Raw genomic sequence first — 20,118 nt, forward strand, 5'->3', positions numbered from 1 at the left:
GGAGGGGGACGCCGAGATCCCCCCTCAGGCGGAGCGGAGCGAGGAGGGGGACGCCGAGATCCCCCCTCAGGCGGAGCGGAGCGAGGAGGGGGACGCCGAGATCCCCCCTCAGGCGGAGCGGAGCGAGGAGGGGGACGCCGAGATCCCCCCTCAGGCGGAGCGGAGCGAGGAGGGGGACGCCGAGATCCCCCCTCAGGCGGAGCGGAGCGAGGAGGGGGACGCCGAGATCCCCCCTCAGGCGGAGCGGAGCGAGGAGGGGGACGCCGAGATCCCCCCTCAGGCGGAGCGGAGCGAGGAGGGGGACGCCGAGATCCCCCCTCAGGCGGAGCGGAGCGAGGAGGGGGACGCCGAGATCCCCCCTCAGGCGGAGCGGAGCGAGGAGGGGGACGCCGAGATCCCCCCTCAGGCGGAGCGGAGCGAGGAGGGGGACGCCGAGATCCCCCCTCAGGCGGAGCGGAGCGAGGAGGGGGACGCCGAGATCCCCCCTCAGGCGGAGCGGAGCGAGGAGGGGGACGCCGAGATCCCCCCTCAGGCGGAGCGGAGCGAGGAGGGGGACGCCGAGATCCCCCCTCAGGCGGAGCGGAGCGAGGAGGGGGACGCCGAGATCCCCCCTCAGGCGGAGCGGAGCGAGGAGGGGGACGCCGAGATCCCCCCTCAGGCGGAGCGGAGCGAGGAGGGGGACGCCGAGATCCCCCCTCAGGCGGAGCGGAGCGAGGAGGGGGACGCCGAGATCCCCCCTCAGGCGGAGCGGAGCGAGGAGGGGGACGCCGAGATCCCCCCTCAGGCGGAGCGGAGCGAGGAGGGGGACGCCGAGATCCCCCCTCAGGCGGAGCGGAGCGAGGAGGGGGACGCCGAGATCCCCCCTCAGGCGGAGCGGAGCGAGGAGGGGGACGCCGAGATCCCCCCTCAGGCGGAGCGGAGCGAGGAGGGGGACGCCGAGATCCCCCCTCAGGCGGAGCGGAGCGAGGAGGGGGACGCCGAGATCCCCCCTCAGGCGGAGCGGAGCGAGGAGGGGGACGCCGAGATCCCCCCTCAGGCGGAGCGGAGCGAGGAGGGGGACGCCGAGATCCCCCCTCAGGCGGAGCGGAGCGAGGAGGGGGACGCCGAGATCCCCCCTCAGGCGGAGCGGAGCGAGGAGGGGGACGCCGAGATCCCCCCTCAGGCGGAGCGGAGCGAGGAGGGGGACGCCGAGATCCCCCCTCAGGCGGAGCGGAGCGAGGAGGGGGACGCCGAGATCCCCCCTCAGGCGGAGCGGAGCGAGGAGGGGGACGCCGAGATCCCCCCTCAGGCGGAGCGGAGCGAGGAGGGGGACGCCGAGATCCCCCCTCAGGCGGAGCGGAGCGAGGAGGGGGACGCCGAGATCCCCCCTCAGGCGGAGCGGAGCGAGGAGGGGGACGCCGAGATCCCCCCTCAGGCGGAGCGGAGCGAGGAGGGGGACGCCGAGATCCCCCCTCAGGCGGAGCGGAGCGAGGAGGGGGACGCCGAGATCCCCCCTCAGGCGGAGCGGAGCGAGGAGGGGGACGCCGAGATCCCCCCTCAGGCGGAGCGGAGCGAGGAGGGGGACGCCGAGATCCCCCCTCAGGCGGAGCGGAGCGAGGAGGGGGACGCCGAGATCCCCCCTCAGGCGGAGCGGAGCGAGGAGGGGGACGCCGAGATCCCCCCTCAGGCGGAGCGGAGCGAGGAGGGGGACGCCGAGATCCCCCCTCAGGCGGAGCGGAGCGAGGAGGGGGACGCCGAGATCCCCCCTCAGGCGGAGCGGAGCGAGGAGGGGGACGCCGAGATCCCCCCTCAGGCGGAGCGGAGCGAGGAGGGGGACGCCGAGATCCCCCCTCAGGCGGAGCGGAGCGAGGAGGGGGACGCCGAGATCCCCCCTCAGGCGGAGCGGAGCGAGGAGGGGGACGCCGAGATCCCCCCTCAGGCGGAGCGGAGCGAGGAGGGGGACGCCGAGATCCCCCCTCAGGCGGAGCGGAGCGAGGAGGGGGACGCCGAGATCCCCCCTCAGGCGGAGCGGAGCGAGGAGGGGGACGCCGAGATCCCCCCTCAGGCGGAGCGGAGCGAGGAGGGGGACGCCGAGATCCCCCCTCAGGCGGAGCGGAGCGAGGAGGGGGACGCCGAGATCCCCCCTCAGGCGGAGCGGAGCGAGGAGGGGGACGCCGAGATCCCCCCTCAGGCGGAGCGGAGCGAGGAGGGGGACGCCGAGATCCCCCCTCAGGCGGAGCGGAGCGAGGAGGGGGACGCCGAGATCCCCCCTCAGGCGGAGCGGAGCGAGGAGGGGGACGCCGAGATCCCCCCTCAGGCGGAGCGGAGCGAGGAGGGGGACGCCGAGATCCCCCCTCAGGCGGAGCGGAGCGAGGAGGGGGACGCCGAGATCCCCCCTCAGGCGGAGCGGAGCGAGGAGGGGGACGCCGAGATCCCCCCTCAGGCGGAGCGGAGCGAGGAGGGGGACGCCGAGATCCCCCCTCAGGCGGAGCGGAGCGAGGAGGGGGACGCCGAGATCCCCCCTCAGGCGGAGCGGAGCGAGGAGGGGGACGCCGAGATCCCCCCTCAGGCGGAGCGGAGCGAGGAGGGGGACGCCGAGATCCCCCCTCAGGCGGAGCGGAGCGAGGAGGGGGACGCCGAGATCCCCCCTCAGGCGGAGCGGAGCGAGGAGGGGGACGCCGAGATCCCCCCTCAGGCGGAGCGGAGCGAGGAGGGGGACGCCGAGATCCCCCCTCAGGCGGAGCGGAGCGAGGAGGGGGACGCCGAGATCCCCCCTCAGGCGGAGCGGAGCGAGGAGGGGGACGCCGAGATCCCCCCTCAGGCGGAGCGGAGCGAGGAGGGGGACGCCGAGATCCCCCCTCAGGCGGAGCGGAGCGAGGAGGGGGACGCCGAGATCCCCCCTCAGGCGGAGCGGAGCGAGGAGGGGGACGCCGAGATCCCCCCTCAGGCGGAGCGGAGCGAGGAGGGGGACGCCGAGATCCCCCCTCAGGCGGAGCGGAGCGAGGAGGGGGACGCCGAGATCCCCCCTCAGGCGGAGCGGAGCGAGGAGGGGGACGCCGAGATCCCCCCTCAGGCGGAGCGGAGCGAGGAGGGGGACGCCGAGATCCCCCCTCAGGCGGAGCGGAGCGAGGAGGGGGACGCCGAGATCCCCCCTCAGGCGGAGCGGAGCGAGGAGGGGGACGCCGAGATCCCCCCTCAGGCGGAGCGGAGCGAGGAGGGGGACGCCGAGATCCCCCCTCAGGCGGAGCGGAGCGAGGAGGGGGACGCCGAGATCCCCCCTCAGGCGGAGCGGAGCGAGGAGGGGGACGCCGAGATCCCCCCTCAGGCGGAGCGGAGCGAGGAGGGGGACGCCGAGATCCCCCCTCAGGCGGAGCGGAGCGAGGAGGGGGACGCCGAGATCCCCCCTCAGGCGGAGCGGAGCGAGGAGGGGGACGCCGAGATCCCCCCTCAGGCGGAGCGGAGCGAGGAGGGGGACGCCGAGATCCCCCCTCAGGCGGAGCGGAGCGAGGAGGGGGACGCCGAGATCCCCCCTCAGGCGGAGCGGAGCGAGGAGGGGGACGCCGAGATCCCCCCTCAGGCGGAGCGGAGCGAGGAGGGGGACGCCGAGATCCCCCCTCAGGCGGAGCGGAGCGAGGAGGGGGACGCCGAGATCCCCCCTCAGGCGGAGCGGAGCGAGGAGGGGGACGCCGAGATCCCCCCTCAGGCGGAGCGGAGCGAGGAGGGGGACGCCGAGATCCCCCCTCAGGCGGAGCGGAGCGAGGAGGGGGACGCCGAGATCCCCCCTCAGGCGGAGCGGAGCGAGGAGGGGGACGCCGAGATCCCCCCTCAGGCGGAGCGGAGCGAGGAGGGGGACGCCGAGATCCCCCCTCAGGCGGAGCGGAGCGAGGAGGGGGACGCCGAGATCCCCCCTCAGGCGGAGCGGAGCGAGGAGGGGGACGCCGAGATCCCCCCTCAGGCGGAGCGGAGCGAGGAGGGGGACGCCGAGATCCCCCCTCAGGCGGAGCGGAGCGAGGAGGGGGACGCCGAGATCCCCCCTCAGGCGGAGCGGAGCGAGGAGGGGGACGCCGAGATCCCCCCTCAGGCGGAGCGGAGCGAGGAGGGGGACGCCGAGATCCCCCCTCAGGCGGAGCGGAGCGAGGAGGGGGACGCCGAGATCCCCCCTCAGGCGGAGCGGAGCGAGGAGGGGGACGCCGAGATCCCCCCTCAGGCGGAGCGGAGCGAGGAGGGGGACGCCGAGATCCCCCCTCAGGCGGAGCGGAGCGAGGAGGGGGACGCCGAGATCCCCCCTCAGGCGGAGCGGAGCGAGGAGGGGGACGCCGAGATCCCCCCTCAGGCGGAGCGGAGCGAGGAGGGGGACGCCGAGATCCCCCCTCAGGCGGAGCGGAGCGAGGAGGGGGACGCCGAGATCCCCCCTCAGGCGGAGCGGAGCGAGGAGGGGGACGCCGAGATCCCCCCTCAGGCGGAGCGGAGCGAGGAGGGGGACGCCGAGATCCCCCCTCAGGCGGAGCGGAGCGAGGAGGGGGACGCCGAGATCCCCCCTCAGGCGGAGCGGAGCGAGGAGGGGGACGCCGAGATCCCCCCTCAGGCGGAGCGGAGCGAGGAGGGGGACGCCGAGATCCCCCCTCAGGCGGAGCGGAGCGAGGAGGGGGACGCCGAGATCCCCCCTCAGGCGGAGCGGAGCGAGGAGGGGGACGCCGAGATCCCCCCTCAGGCGGAGCGGAGCGAGGAGGGGGACGCCGAGATCCCCCCTCAGGCGGAGCGGAGCGAGGAGGGGGACGCCGAGATCCCCCCTCAGGCGGAGCGGAGCGAGGAGGGGGACGCCGAGATCCCCCCTCAGGCGGAGCGGAGCGAGGAGGGGGACGCCGAGATCCCCCCTCAGGCGGAGCGGAGCGAGGAGGGGGACGCCGAGATCCCCCCTCAGGCGGAGCGGAGCGAGGAGGGGGACGCCGAGATCCCCCCTCAGGCGGAGCGGAGCGAGGAGGGGGACGCCGAGATCCCCCCTCAGGCGGAGCGGAGCGAGGAGGGGGACGCCGAGATCCCCCCTCAGGCGGAGCGGAGCGAGGAGGGGGACGCCGAGATCCCCCCTCAGGCGGAGCGGAGCGAGGAGGGGGACGCCGAGATCCCCCCTCAGGCGGAGCGGAGCGAGGAGGGGGACGCCGAGATCCCCCCTCAGGCGGAGCGGAGCGAGGAGGGGGACGCCGAGATCCCCCCTCAGGCGGAGCGGAGCGAGGAGGGGGACGCCGAGATCCCCCCTCAGGCGGAGCGGAGCGAGGAGGGGGACGCCGAGATCCCCCCTCAGGCGGAGCGGAGCGAGGAGGGGGACGCCGAGATCCCCCCTCAGGCGGAGCGGAGCGAGGAGGGGGACGCCGAGATCCCCCCTCAGGCGGAGCGGAGCGAGGAGGGGGACGCCGAGATCCCCCCTCAGGCGGAGCGGAGCGAGGAGGGGGACGCCGAGATCCCCCCTCAGGCGGAGCGGAGCGAGGAGGGGGACGCCGAGATCCCCCCTCAGGCGGAGCGGAGCGAGGAGGGGGACGCCGAGATCCCCCCTCAGGCGGAGCGGAGCGAGGAGGGGGACGCCGAGATCCCCCCTCAGGCGGAGCGGAGCGAGGAGGGGGACGCCGAGATCCCCCCTCAGGCGGAGCGGAGCGAGGAGGGGGACGCCGAGATCCCCCCTCAGGCGGAGCGGAGCGAGGAGGGGGACGCCGAGATCCCCCCTCAGGCGGAGCGGAGCGAGGAGGGGGACGCCGAGATCCCCCCTCAGGCGGAGCGGAGCGAGGAGGGGGACGCCGAGATCCCCCCTCAGGCGGAGCGGAGCGAGGAGGGGGACGCCGAGATCCCCCCTCAGGCGGAGCGGAGCGAGGAGGGGGACGCCGAGATCCCCCCTCAGGCGGAGCGGAGCGAGGAGGGGGACGCCGAGATCCCCCCTCAGGCGGAGCGGAGCGAGGAGGGGGACGCCGAGATCCCCCCTCAGGCGGAGCGGAGCGAGGAGGGGGACGCCGAGATCCCCCCTCAGGCGGAGCGGAGCGAGGAGGGGGACGCCGAGATCCCCCCTCAGGCGGAGCGGAGCGAGGAGGGGGACGCCGAGATCCCCCCTCAGGCGGAGCGGAGCGAGGAGGGGGACGCCGAGATCCCCCCTCAGGCGGAGCGGAGCGAGGAGGGGGACGCCGAGATCCCCCCTCAGGCGGAGCGGAGCGAGGAGGGGGACGCCGAGATCCCCCCTCAGGCGGAGCGGAGCGAGGAGGGGGACGCCGAGATCCCCCCTCAGGCGGAGCGGAGCGAGGAGGGGGACGCCGAGATCCCCCCTCAGGCGGAGCGGAGCGAGGAGGGGGACGCCGAGATCCCCCCTCAGGCGGAGCGGAGCGAGGAGGGGGACGCCGAGATCCCCCCTCAGGCGGAGCGGAGCGAGGAGGGGGACGCCGAGATCCCCCCTCAGGCGGAGCGGAGCGAGGAGGGGGACGCCGAGATCCCCCCTCAGGCGGAGCGGAGCGAGGAGGGGGACGCCGAGATCCCCCCTCAGGCGGAGCGGAGCGAGGAGGGGGACGCCGAGATCCCCCCTCAGGCGGAGCGGAGCGAGGAGGGGGACGCCGAGATCCCCCCTCAGGCGGAGCGGAGCGAGGAGGGGGACGCCGAGATCCCCCCTCAGGCGGAGCGGAGCGAGGAGGGGGACGCCGAGATCCCCCCTCAGGCGGAGCGGAGCGAGGAGGGGGACGCCGAGATCCCCCCTCAGGCGGAGCGGAGCGAGGAGGGGGACGCCGAGATCCCCCCTCAGGCGGAGCGGAGCGAGGAGGGGGACGCCGAGATCCCCCCTCAGGCGGAGCGGAGCGAGGAGGGGGACGCCGAGATCCCCCCTCAGGCGGAGCGGAGCGAGGAGGGGGACGCCGAGATCCCCCCTCAGGCGGAGCGGAGCGAGGAGGGGGACGCCGAGATCCCCCCTCAGGCGGAGCGGAGCGAGGAGGGGGACGCCGAGATCCCCCCTCAGGCGGAGCGGAGCGAGGAGGGGGACGCCGAGATCCCCCCTCAGGCGGAGCGGAGCGAGGAGGGGGACGCCGAGATCCCCCCTCAGGCGGAGCGGAGCGAGGAGGGGGACGCCGAGATCCCCCCTCAGGCGGAGCGGAGCGAGGAGGGGGACGCCGAGATCCCCCCTCAGGCGGAGCGGAGCGAGGAGGGGGACGCCGAGATCCCCCCTCAGGCGGAGCGGAGCGAGGAGGGGGACGCCGAGATCCCCCCTCAGGCGGAGCGGAGCGAGGAGGGGGACGCCGAGATCCCCCCTCAGGCGGAGCGGAGCGAGGAGGGGGACGCCGAGATCCCCCCTCAGGCGGAGCGGAGCGAGGAGGGGGACGCCGAGATCCCCCCTCAGGCGGAGCGGAGCGAGGAGGGGGACGCCGAGATCCCCCCTCAGGCGGAGCGGAGCGAGGAGGGGGACGCCGAGATCCCCCCTCAGGCGGAGCGGAGCGAGGAGGGGGACGCCGAGATCCCCCCTCAGGCGGAGCGGAGCGAGGAGGGGGACGCCGAGATCCCCCCTCAGGCGGAGCGGAGCGAGGAGGGGGACGCCGAGATCCCCCCTCAGGCGGAGCGGAGCGAGGAGGGGGACGCCGAGATCCCCCCTCAGGCGGAGCGGAGCGAGGAGGGGGACGCCGAGATCCCCCCTCAGGCGGAGCGGAGCGAGGAGGGGGACGCCGAGATCCCCCCTCAGGCGGAGCGGAGCGAGGAGGGGGACGCCGAGATCCCCCCTCAGGCGGAGCGGAGCGAGGAGGGGGACGCCGAGATCCCCCCTCAGGCGGAGCGGAGCGAGGAGGGGGACGCCGAGATCCCCCCTCAGGCGGAGCGGAGCGAGGAGGGGGACGCCGAGATCCCCCCTCAGGCGGAGCGGAGCGAGGAGGGGGACGCCGAGATCCCCCCTCAGGCGGAGCGGAGCGAGGAGGGGGACGCCGAGATCCCCCCTCAGGCGGAGCGGAGCGAGGAGGGGGACGCCGAGATCCCCCCTCAGGCGGAGCGGAGCGAGGAGGGGGACGCCGAGATCCCCCCTCAGGCGGAGCGGAGCGAGGAGGGGGACGCCGAGATCCCCCCTCAGGCGGAGCGGAGCGAGGAGGGGGACGCCGAGATCCCCCCTCAGGCGGAGCGGAGCGAGGAGGGGGACGCCGAGATCCCCCCTCAGGCGGAGCGGAGCGAGGAGGGGGACGCCGAGATCCCCCCTCAGGCGGAGCGGAGCGAGGAGGGGGACGCCGAGATCCCCCCTCAGGCGGAGCGGAGCGAGGAGGGGGACGCCGAGATCCCCCCTCAGGCGGAGCGGAGCGAGGAGGGGGACGCCGAGATCCCCCCTCAGGCGGAGCGGAGCGAGGAGGGGGACGCCGAGATCCCCCCTCAGGCGGAGCGGAGCGAGGAGGGGGACGCCGAGATCCCCCCTCAGGCGGAGCGGAGCGAGGAGGGGGACGCCGAGATCCCCCCTCAGGCGGAGCGGAGCGAGGAGGGGGACGCCGAGATCCCCCCTCAGGCGGAGCGGAGCGAGGAGGGGGACGCCGAGATCCCCCCTCAGGCGGAGCGGAGCGAGGAGGGGGACGCCGAGATCCCCCCTCAGGCGGAGCGGAGCGAGGAGGGGGACGCCGAGATCCCCCCTCAGGCGGAGCGGAGCGAGGAGGGGGACGCCGAGATCCCCCCTCAGGCGGAGCGGAGCGAGGAGGGGGACGCCGAGATCCCCCCTCAGGCGGAGCGGAGCGAGGAGGGGGACGCCGAGATCCCCCCTCAGGCGGAGCGGAGCGAGGAGGGGGACGCCGAGATCCCCCCTCAGGCGGAGCGGAGCGAGGAGGGGGACGCCGAGATCCCCCCTCAGGCGGAGCGGAGCGAGGAGGGGGACGCCGAGATCCCCCCTCAGGCGGAGCGGAGCGAGGAGGGGGACGCCGAGATCCCCCCTCAGGCGGAGCGGAGCGAGGAGGGGGACGCCGAGATCCCCCCTCAGGCGGAGCGGAGCGAGGAGGGGGACGCCGAGATCCCCCCTCAGGCGGAGCGGAGCGAGGAGGGGGACGCCGAGATCCCCCCTCAGGCGGAGCGGAGCGAGGAGGGGGACGCCGAGATCCCCCCTCAGGCGGAGCGGAGCGAGGAGGGGGACGCCGAGATCCCCCCTCAGGCGGAGCGGAGCGAGGAGGGGGACGCCGAGATCCCCCCTCAGGCGGAGCGGAGCGAGGAGGGGGACGCCGAGATCCCCCCTCAGGCGGAGCGGAGCGAGGAGGGGGACGCCGAGATCCCCCCTCAGGCGGAGCGGAGCGAGGAGGGGGACGCCGAGATCCCCCCTCAGGCGGAGCGGAGCGAGGAGGGGGACGCCGAGATCCCCCCTCAGGCGGAGCGGAGCGAGGAGGGGGACGCCGAGATCCCCCCTCAGGCGGAGCGGAGCGAGGAGGGGGACGCCGAGATCCCCCCTCAGGCGGAGCGGAGCGAGGAGGGGGACGCCGAGATCCCCCCTCAGGCGGAGCGGAGCGAGGAGGGGGACGCCGAGATCCCCCCTCAGGCGGAGCGGAGCGAGGAGGGGGACGCCGAGATCCCCCCTCAGGCGGAGCGGAGCGAGGAGGGGGACGCCGAGATCCCCCCTCAGGCGGAGCGGAGCGAGGAGGGGGACGCCGAGATCCCCCCTCAGGCGGAGCGGAGCGAGGAGGGGGACGCCGAGATCCCCCCTCAGGCGGAGCGGAGCGAGGAGGGGGACGCCGAGATCCCCCCTCAGGCGGAGCGGAGCGAGGAGGGGGACGCCGAGATCCCCCCTCAGGCGGAGCGGAGCGAGGAGGGGGACGCCGAGATCCCCCCTCAGGCGGAGCGGAGCGAGGAGGGGGACGCCGAGATCCCCCCTCAGGCGGAGCGGAGCGAGGAGGGGGACGCCGAGATCCCCCCTCAGGCGGAGCGGAGCGAGGAGGGGGACGCCGAGATCCCCCCTCAGGCGGAGCGGAGCGAGGAGGGGGACGCCGAGATCCCCCCTCAGGCGGAGCGGAGCGAGGAGGGGGACGCCGAGATCCCCCCTCAGGCGGAGCGGAGCGAGGAGGGGGACGCCGAGATCCCCCCTCAGGCGGAGCGGAGCGAGGAGGGGGACGCCGAGATCCCCCCTCAGGCGGAGCGGAGCGAGGAGGGGGACGCCGAGATCCCCCCTCAGGCGGAGCGGAGCGAGGAGGGGGACGCCGAGATCCCCCCTCAGGCGGAGCGGAGCGAGGAGGGGGACGCCGAGATCCCCCCTCAGGCGGAGCGGAGCGAGGAGGGGGACGCCGAGATCCCCCCTCAGGCGGAGCGGAGCGAGGAGGGGGACGCCGAGATCCCCCCTCAGGCGGAGCGGAGCGAGGAGGGGGACGCCGAGATCCCCCCTCAGGCGGAGCGGAGCGAGGAGGGGGACGCCGAGATCCCCCCTCAGGCGGAGCGGAGCGAGGAGGGGGACGCCGAGATCCCCCCTCAGGCGGAGCGGAGCGAGGAGGGGGACGCCGAGATCCCCCCTCAGGCGGAGCGGAGCGAGGAGGGGGACGCCGAGATCCCCCCTCAGGCGGAGCGGAGCGAGGAGGGGGACGCCGAGATCCCCCCTCAGGCGGAGCGGAGCGAGGAGGGGGACGCCGAGATCCCCCCTCAGGCGGAGCGGAGCGAGGAGGGGGACGCCGAGATCCCCCCTCAGGCGGAGCGGAGCGAGGAGGGGGACGCCGAGATCCCCCCTCAGGCGGAGCGGAGCGAGGAGGGGGACGCCGAGATCCCCCCTCAGGCGGAGCGGAGCGAGGAGGGGGACGCCGAGATCCCCCCTCAGGCGGAGCGGAGCGAGGAGGGGGACGCCGAGATCCCCCCTCAGGCGGAGCGGAGCGAGGAGGGGGACGCCGAGATCCCCCCTCAGGCGGAGCGGAGCGAGGAGGGGGACGCCGAGATCCCCCCTCAGGCGGAGCGGAGCGAGGAGGGGGACGCCGAGATCCCCCCTCAGGCGGAGCGGAGCGAGGAGGGGGACGCCGAGATCCCCCCTCAGGCGGAGCGGAGCGAGGAGGGGGACGCCGAGATCCCCCCTCAGGCGGAGCGGAGCGAGGAGGGGGACGCCGAGATCCCCCCTCAGGCGGAGCGGAGCGAGGAGGGGGACGCCGAGATCCCCCCTCAGGCGGAGCGGAGCGAGGAGGGGGACGCCGAGATCCCCCCTCAGGCGGAGCGGAGCGAGGAGGGGGACGCCGAGATCCCCCCTCAGGCGGAGCGGAGCGAGGAGGGGGACGCCGAGATCCCCCCTCAGGCGGAGCGGAGCGAGGAGGGGGACGCCGAGATCCCCCCTCAGGCGGAGCGGAGCGAGGAGGGGGACGCCGAGATCCCCCCTCAGGCGGAGCGGAGCGAGGAGGGGGACGCCGAGATCCCCCCTCAGGCGGAGCGGAGCGAGGAGGGGGACGCCGAGATCCCCCCTCAGGCGGAGCGGAGCGAGGAGGGGGACGCCGAGATCCCCCCTCAGGCGGAGCGGAGCGAGGAGGGGGACGCCGAGATCCCCCCTCAGGCGGAGCGGAGCGAGGAGGGGGACGCCGAGATCCCCCCTCAGGCGGAGCGGAGCGAGGAGGGGGACGCCGAGATCCCCCCTCAGGCGGAGCGGAGCGAGGAGGGGGACGCCGAGATCCCCCCTCAGGCGGAGCGGAGCGAGGAGGGGGACGCCGAGATCCCCCCTCAGGCGGAGCGGAGCGAGGAGGGGGACGCCGAGATCCCCCCTCAGGCGGAGCGGAGCGAGGAGGGGGACGCCGAGATCCCCCCTCAGGCGGAGCGGAGCGAGGAGGGGGACGCCGAGATCCCCCCTCAGGCGGAGCGGAGCGAGGAGGGGGACGCCGAGATCCCCCCTCAGGCGGAGCGGAGCGAGGAGGGGGACGCCGAGATCCCCCCTCAGGCGGAGCGGAGCGAGGAGGGGGACGCCGAGATCCCCCCTCAGGCGGAGCGGAGCGAGGAGGGGGACGCCGAGATCCCCCCTCAGGCGGAGCGGAGCGAGGAGGGGGACGCCGAGATCCCCCCTCAGGCGGAGCGGAGCGAGGAGGGGGACGCCGAGATCCCCCCTCAGGCGGAGCGGAGCGAGGAGGGGGACGCCGAGATCCCCCCTCAGGCGGAGCGGAGCGAGGAGGGGGACGCCGAGATCCCCCCTCAGGCGGAGCGGAGCGAGGAGGGGGACGCCGAGATCCCCCCTCAGGCGGAGCGGAGCGAGGAGGGGGACGCCGAGATCCCCCCTCAGGCGGAGCGGAGCGAGGAGGGGGACGCCGAGATCCCCCCTCAGGCGGAGCGGAGCGAGGAGGGGGACGCCGAGATCCCCCCTCAGGCGGAGCGGAGCGAGGAGGGGGACGCCGAGATCCCCCCTCAGGCGGAGCGGAGCGAGGAGGGGGACGCCGAGATCCCCCCTCAGGCGGAGCGGAGCGAGGAGGGGGACGCCGAGATCCCCCCTCAGGCGGAGCGGAGCGAGGAGGGGGACGCCGAGATCCCCCCTCAGGCGGAGCGGAGCGAGGAGGGGGACGCCGAGATCCCCCCTCAGGCGGAGCGGAGCGAGGAGGGGGACGCCGAGATCCCCCCTCAGGCGGAGCGGAGCGAGGAGGGGGACGCCGAGATCCCCCCTCAGGCGGAGCGGAGCGAGGAGGGGGACGCCGAGATCCCCCCTCAGGCGGAGCGGAGCGAGGAGGGGGACGCCGAGATCCCCCCTCAGGCGGAGCGGAGCGAGGAGGGGGACGCCGAGATCCCCCCTCAGGCGGAGCGGAGCGAGGAGGGGGACGCCGAGATCCCCCCTCAGGCGGAGCGGAGCGAGGAGGGGGACGCCGAGATCCCCCCTCAGGCGGAGCGGAGCGAGGAGGGGGACGCCGAGATCCCCCCTCAGGCGGAGCGGAGCGAGGAGGGGGACGCCGAGATCCCCCCTCAGGCGGAGCGGAGCGAGGAGGGGGACGCCGAGATCCCCCCTCAGGCGGAGCGGAGCGAGGAGGGGGACGCCGAGATCCCCCCTCAGGCGGAGCGGAGCGAGGAGGGGGACGCCGAGATCCCCCCTCAGGCGGAGCGGAGCGAGGAGGGGGACGCCGAGATCCCCCCTCAGGCGGAGCGGAGCGAGGAGGGGGACGCCGAGATCCCCCCTCAGGCGGAGCGGAGCGAGGAGGGGGACGCCGAGATCCCCCCTCAGGCGGAGCGGAGCGAGGAGGGGGACGCCGAGATCCCCCCTCAGGCGGAGCGGAGCGAGGAGGGGGACGCCGAGATCCCCCCTCAGGCGGAGCGGAGCGAGGAGGGGGACGCCGAGATCCCCCCTCAGGCGGAGCGGAGCGAGGAGGGGGACGCCGAGATCCCCCCTCAGGCGGAGCGGAGCGAGGAGGGGGACGCCGAGATCCCCCCTCAGGCGGAGCGGAGCGAGGAGGGGGACGCCGAGATCCCCCCTCAGGCGGAGCGGAGCGAGGAGGGGGACGCCGAGATCCCCCCTCAGGCGGAGCGGAGCGAGGAGGGGGACGCCGAGATCCCCCCTCAGGCGGAGCGGAGCGAGGAGGGGGACGCCGAGATCCCCCCTCAGGCGGAGCGGAGCGAGGAGGGGGACGCCGAGATCCCCCCTCAGGCGGAGCGGAGCGAGGAGGGGGACGCCGAGATCCCCCCTCAGGCGGAGCGGAGCGAGGAGGGGGACGCCGAGATCCCCCCTCAGGCGGAGCGGAGCGAGGAGGGGGACGCCGAGATCCCCCCTCAGGCGGAGCGGAGCGAGGAGGGGGACGCCGAGATCCCCCCTCAGGCGGAGCGGAGCGAGGAGGGGGACGCCGAGATCCCCCCTCAGGCGGAGCGGAGCGAGGAGGGGGACGCCGAGATCCCCCCTCAGGCGGAGCGGAGCGAGGAGGGGGACGCCGAGATCCCCCCTCAGGCGGAGCGGAGCGAGGAGGGGGACGCCGAGATCCCCCCTCAGGCGGAGCGGAGCGAGGAGGGGGACGCCGAGATCCCCCCTCAGGCGGAGCGGAGCGAGGAGGGGGACGCCGAGATCCCCCCTCAGGCGGAGCGGAGCGAGGAGGGGGACGCCGAGATCCCCCCTCAGGCGGAGCGGAGCGAGGAGGGGGACGCCGAGATCCCCCCTCAGGCGGAGCGGAGCGAGGAGGGGGACGCCGAGATCCCCCCTCAGGCGGAGCGGAGCGAGGAGGGGGACGCCGAGATCCCCCCTCAGGCGGAGCGGAGCGAGGAGGGGGACGCCGAGATCCCCCCTCAGGCGGAGCGGAGCGAGGAGGGGGACGCCGAGATCCCCCCTCAGGCGGAGCGGAGCGAGGAGGGGGACGCCGAGATCCCCCCTCAGGCGGAGCGGAGCGAGGAGGGGGACGCCGAGATCCCCCCTCAGGCGGAGCGGAGCGAGGAGGGGGACGCCGAGATCCCCCCTCAGGCGGAGCGGAGCGAGGAGGGGGACGCCGAGATCCCCCCTCAGGCGGAGCGGAGCGAGGAGGGGGACGCCGAGATCCCCCCTCAGGCGGAGCGGAGCGAGGAGGGGGACGCCGAGATCCCCCCTCAGGCGGAGCGGAGCGAGGAGGGGGACGCCGAGATCCCCCCTCAGGCGGAGCGGAGCGAGGAGGGGGACGCCGAGATCCCCCCTCAGGCGGAGCGGAGCGAGGAGGGGGACGCCGAGATCCCCCCTCAGGCGGAGCGGAGCGAGGAGGGGGACGCCGAGATCCCCCCTCAGGCGGAGCGGAGCGAGGAGGGGGACGCCGAGATCCCCCCTCAGGCGGAGCGGAGCGAGGAGGGGGACGCCGAGATCCCCCCTCAGGCGGAGCGGAGCGAGGAGGGGGACGCCGAGATCCCCCCTCAGGCGGAGCGGAGCGAGGAGGGGGACGCCGAGATCCCCCCTCAGGCGGAGCGGAGCGAGGAGGGGGACGCCGAGATCCCCCCTCAGGCGGAGCGGAGCGAGGAGGGGGACGCCGAGATCCCCCCTCAGGCGGAGCGGAGCGAGGAGGGGGACGCCGAGATCCCCCCTCAGGCGGAGCGGAGCGAGGAGGGGGACGCCGAGATCCCCCCTCAGGCGGAGCGGAGCGAGGAGGGGGACGCCGAGATCCCCCCTCAGGCGGAGCGGAGCGAGGAGGGGGACGCCGAGATCCCCCCTCAGGCGGAGCGGAGCGAGGAGGGGGACGCCGAGATCCCCCCTCAGGCGGAGCGGAGCGAGGAGGGGGACGCCGAGATCCCCCCTCAGGCGGAGCGGAGCGAGGAGGGGGACGCCGAGATCCCCCCTCAGGCGGAGCGGAGCGAGGAGGGGGACGCCGAGATCCCCCCTCAGGCGGAGCGGAGCGAGGAGGGGGACGCCGAGATCCCCCCTCAGGCGGAGCGGAGCGAGGAGGGGGACGCCGAGATCCCCCCTCAGGCGGAGCGGAGCGAGGAGGGGGACGCCGAGATCCCCCCTCAGGCGGAGCGGAGCGAGGAGGGGGACGCCGAGATCCCCCCTCAGGCGGAGCGGAGCGAGGAGGGGGACGCCGAGATCCCCCCTCAGGCGGAGCGGAGCGAGGAGGGGGACGCCGAGATCCCCCCTCAGGCGGAGCGGAGCGAGGAGGGGGACGCCGAGATCCCCCCTCAGGCGGAGCGGAGCGAGGAGGGGGACGCCGAGATCCCCCCTCAGGCGGAGCGGAGCGAGGAGGGGGACGCCGAGATCCCCCCTCAGGCGGAGCGGAGCGAGGAGGGGGACGCCGAGATCCCCCCTCAGGCGGAGCGGAGCGAGGAGGGGGACGCCGAGATCCCCCCTCAGGCGGAGCGGAGCGAGGAGGGGGACGCCGAGATCCCCCCTCAGGCGGAGCGGAGCGAGGAGGGGGACGCCGAGATCCCCCCTCAGGCGGAGCGGAGCGAGGAGGGGGACGCCGAGATCCCCCCTCAGGCGGAGCGGAGCGAGGAGGGGGACGCCGAGATCCCCCCTCAGGCGGAGCGGAGCGAGGAGGGGGACGCCGAGATCCCCCCTCAGGCGGAGCGGAGCGAGGAGGGGGACGCCGAGATCCCCCCTCAGGCGGAGCGGAGCGAGGAGGGGGACGCCGAGATCCCCCCTCAGGCGGAGCGGAGCGAGGAGGGGGACGCCGAGATCCCCCCTCAGGCGGAGCGGAGCGAGGAGGGGGACGCCGAGATCCCCCCTCAGGCGGAGCGGAGCGAGGAGGGGGACGCCGAGATCCCCCCTCAGGCGGAGCGGAGCGAGGAGGGGGACGCCGAGATCCCCCCTCAGGCGGAGCGGAGCGAGGAGGGGGACGCCGAGATCCCCCCTCAGGCGGAGCGGAGCGAGGAGGGGGACGCCGAGATCCCCCCTCAGGCGGAGCGGAGCGAGGAGGGGGACGCCGAGATCCCCCCTCAGGCGGAGCGGAGCGAGGAGGGGGACGCCGAGATCCCCCCTCAGGCGGAGCGGAGCGAGGAGGGGGACGCCGAGATCCCCCCTCAGGCGGAGCGGAGCGAGGAGGGGGACGCCGAGATCCCCCCTCAGGCGGAGCGGAGCGAGGAGGGGGACGCCGAGATCCCCCCTCAGGCGGAGCGGAGCGAGGAGGGGGACGCCGAGATCCCCCCTCAGGCGGAGCGGAGCGAGGAGGGGGACGCCGAGATCCCCCCTCAGGCGGAGCGGAGCGAGGAGGGGGACGCCGAGATCCCCCCTCAGGCGGAGCGGAGCGAGGAGGGGGACGCCGAGATCCCCCCTCAGGCGGAGCGGAGCGAGGAGGGGGACGCCGAGATCCCCCCTCAGGCGGAGCGGAGCGAGGAGGGGGACGCCGAGATCCCCCCTCAGGCGGAGCGGAGCGAGGAGGGGGACGCCGAGATCCCCCCTCAGGCGGAGCGGAGCGAGGAGGGGGACGCCGAGATCCCCCCTCAGGCGGAGCGGAGCGAGGAGGGGGACGCCGAGATCCCCCCTCAGGCGGAGCGGAGCGAGGAGGGGGACGCCGAGATCCCCCCTCAGGCGGAGCGGAGCGAGGAGGGGGACGCCGAGATCCCCCCTCAGGCGGAGCGGAGCGAGGAGGGGGACGCCGAGATCCCCCCTCAGGCGGAGCGGAGCGAGGAGGGGGACGCCGAGATCCCCCCTCAGGCGGAGCGGAGCGAGGAGGGGGACGCCGAGATCCCCCCTCAGGCGGAGCGGAGCGAGGAGGGGGACGCCGAGATCCCCCCTCAGGCGGAGCGGAGCGAGGAGGGGGACGCCGAGATCCCCCCTCAGGCGGAGCGGAGCGAGGAGGGGGACGCCGAGATCCCCCCTCAGGCGGAGCGGAGCGAGGAGGGGGACGCCGAGATCCCCCCTCAGGCGGAGCGGAGCGAGGAGGGGGACGCCGAGATCCCCCCTCAGGCGGAGCGGAGCGAGGAGGGGGACGCCGAGATCCCCCCTCAGGCGGAGCGGAGCGAGGAGGGGGACGCCGAGATCCCCCCTCAGGCGGAGCGGAGCGAGGAGGGGGACGCCGAGATCCCCCCTCAGGCGGAGCGGAGCGAGGAGGGGGACGCCGAGATCCCCCCTCAGGCGGAGCGGAGCGAGGAGGGGGACGCCGAGATCCCCCCTCAGGCGGAGCGGAGCGAGGAGGGGGACGCCGAGATCCCCCCTCAGGCGGAGCGGAGCGAGGAGGGGGACGCCGAGATCCCCCCTCAGGCGGAGCGGAGCGAGGAGGGGGACGCCGAGATCCCCCCTCAGGCGGAGCGGAGCGAGGAGGGGGACGCCGAGATCCCCCCTCAGGCGGAGCGGAGCGAGGAGGGGGACGCCGAGATCCCCCCTCAGGCGGAGCGGAGCGAGGAGGGGGACGCCGAGATCCCCCCTCAGGCGGAGCGGAGCGAGGAGGGGGACGCCGAGATCCCCCCTCAGGCGGAGCGGAGCGAGGAGGGGGACGCCGAGATCCCCCCTCAGGCGGAGCGGAGCGAGGAGGGGGACGCCGAGATCCCCCCTCAGGCGGAGCGGAGCGAGGAGGGGGACGCCGAGATCCCCCCTCAGGCGGAGCGGAGCGAGGAGGGGGACGCCGAGATCCCCCCTCAGGCGGAGCGGAGCGAGGAGGGGGACGCCGAGATCCCCCCTCAGGCGGAGCGGAGCGAGGAGGGGGACGCCGAGATCCCCCCTCAGGCGGAGCGGAGCGAGGAGGGGGACGCCGAGATCCCCCCTCAGGCGGAGCGGAGCGAGGAGGGGGACGCCGAGATCCCCCCTCAGGCGGAGCGGAGCGAGGAGGGGGACGCCGAGATCCCCCCTCAGGCGGAGCGGAGCGAGGAGGGGGACGCCGAGATCCCCCCTCAGGCGGAGCGGAGCGAGGAGGGGGACGCCGAGATCCCCCCTCAGGCGGAGCGGAGCGAGGAGGGGGACGCCGAGATCCCCCCTCAGGCGGAGCGGAGCGAGGAGGGGGACGCCGAGATCCCCCCTCAGGCGGAGCGGAGCGAGGAGGGGGACGCCGAGATCCCCCCTCAGGCGGAGCGGAGCGAGGAGGGGGACGCCGAGATCCCCCCTCAGGCGGAGCGGAGCGAGGAGGGGGACGCCGAGATCCCCCCTCAGGCGGAGCGGAGCGAGGAGGGGGACGCCGAGATCCCCCCTCAGGCGGAGCGGAGCGAGGAGGGGGACGCCGAGATCCCCCCTCGGGGGGGGGGGGGGGGAAATAATTTATTAAAAACCCCTTAGTGAGTAATAAGACCAATATTGAAACACCGCTACCGAGAGCTGACAAACGCGCGGAGCGCTCGGCGGCCTCTCCCCGAAGGGGCCGCTGAGGGAGACCCGGCCGGGGGCAGGCGGAGCTGAGGGGGGGCTCCTCGCCTCAGGCCCCCGCATCCCCTCGCGGAGTCGGGGGCCAGGGGCGAAGTGAAGATCCCCTTCAGCCAGAGCAGAGCGACGGGGGGAGGCAAAGATCCCTTCAGCCGGGGGCCACGGGCGAGAAGGGAAAGCGAAGAGCCGCCGGAGCTGGGGGAGAGGGAGGAGAAGCGAAGATCCCCCCTCAGGCGGAGCGGAGCGAGGAGGAGTCGGGGGCCAGGGGCGAAGTGAAGATCCCCTTCAGCCAGAGCAGAGCGACGGGGGGAGGCAAAGATCCCTTCAGCCGGGGGCCACGGGCGAGAAGGGAAAGCGAAGAGCCGCCGGAGCTGGGGGAGAGGGAGGAGAAGCGAAGATCCCCCCTCAGGCGGAGCGGAGCGAGGAGGGGGACGCCGAGATCCCCCCTCAGGCGGAGCGGAGCGAGGAGGGGGACGCCGAGATCCCCCCTCGGCCGGGGGCGAGGGGAGGGGAAGCTGCACTCACCGGCTGCGGGGAGCCGCACCGGCTGGGCGAGGAGCGGGAAGGAGCCCGGACGAAGGACGGCGACGGGCAGGTGGCTGGAGCGGCACCTCCGAACGGGAGCGGGCTCCACCGAGCAGGCAGCCCCGAACTCATGCGCACTGCGGCCGGCCACCACCCACGGCGGGCGGGTTAAAGCGACAGGCGTGGGGCCGGCTCGTCCCATGTGGGGAGCGGCGCCCCGTCACGGCTCCGCCTCGCCCGGGCGGGACGGCCGCCTTTGTCCCGGGCCCTCTGGGCTGGGCATAAGGCCGGTACCTCTCCCACCTTTCCTCCCGGGCGGCTGCCTACGCTACGGTCGGGTCGGAGGGTCCTCTCCTGAGGTAAAACCCTGCCCAGACCGTCGCCTCAGGGCCGCAGTCCCCGGCCCCCGTCGTGAGGGGAGGGTCGGCCCTGATCCTGAGGGGTGAATTGTGTCAGATCTGGTGTCTGTGGGGCTTGTGCCTCCGCTGAGCCTCCCGGAAAGTTTGAGGGCAAAAGAGGTGAAAACAGAGGGTGGAAGATGACTGGCCTGACTGAGCCCCCTGCCTGAGCCTCCCTCTTGTGTGAGGAAAAGAAAGAGGTTTGCGTGCCTTGTTAACCTGTGCCACCCGTATATTTAATACCTCAGTAACAAATTCTGCCGATTCGTACTTTATTTATTGCTAATATATCATCATACTGGCTGGTATTTATCAAATAATCATATCCCCTCCCTCCTTCACTGTGCAAGGCCAAGGCAGCCATCAAATTAACAATTTGGCTTATATTTCACTCTAAAAAGTCAACTCCCCTCTCACGAATCCTTGTTTCTCACCCATGCAGTGGTGGCAGGAATACTACTAGAGCAGAACGTACCTCAAAGTATGGAAGATGGACATGTTTCAGAAAGATGCAACCCTACCCAAAACAAATGTTGTAAGAGAACTGGGAAGGGAGAGCTGTGCAATTTGTGTCAGCAAGGGCTGGGAAATGGTAAGACCATCCCC

At 75.1% G+C, this 20,118-nt stretch overlaps 1 protein-coding gene across 1 annotated transcript in view; it reads right to left on the reverse strand.

Moving 5' to 3' along the window:
- The window catches only part of PROSER2 (proline and serine rich 2), a 50,474-nt gene extending 31,208 nt beyond the window's left edge, over positions 1 to 19,266 (reverse strand). Inside the window, exon 1 of the mRNA XM_014949120.1 lies at positions 19,115 to 19,266. The gene's annotated coding sequence lies outside the window, so the exon portion shown is untranslated. The remainder of the gene's footprint in view (positions 1 to 19,114) is intronic.
- Between the last annotated feature and the right edge of the window lie 852 nt (positions 19,267 to 20,118).

This window comes from Calidris pugnax, unplaced genomic scaffold (genome assembly GCF_001431845.1).
Source record: "Calidris pugnax isolate Ruff unplaced genomic scaffold, ASM143184v1 scaffold125, whole genome shotgun sequence".
Lineage (NCBI taxonomy): Eukaryota > Metazoa > Chordata > Aves > Charadriiformes > Scolopacidae > Calidris > Calidris pugnax.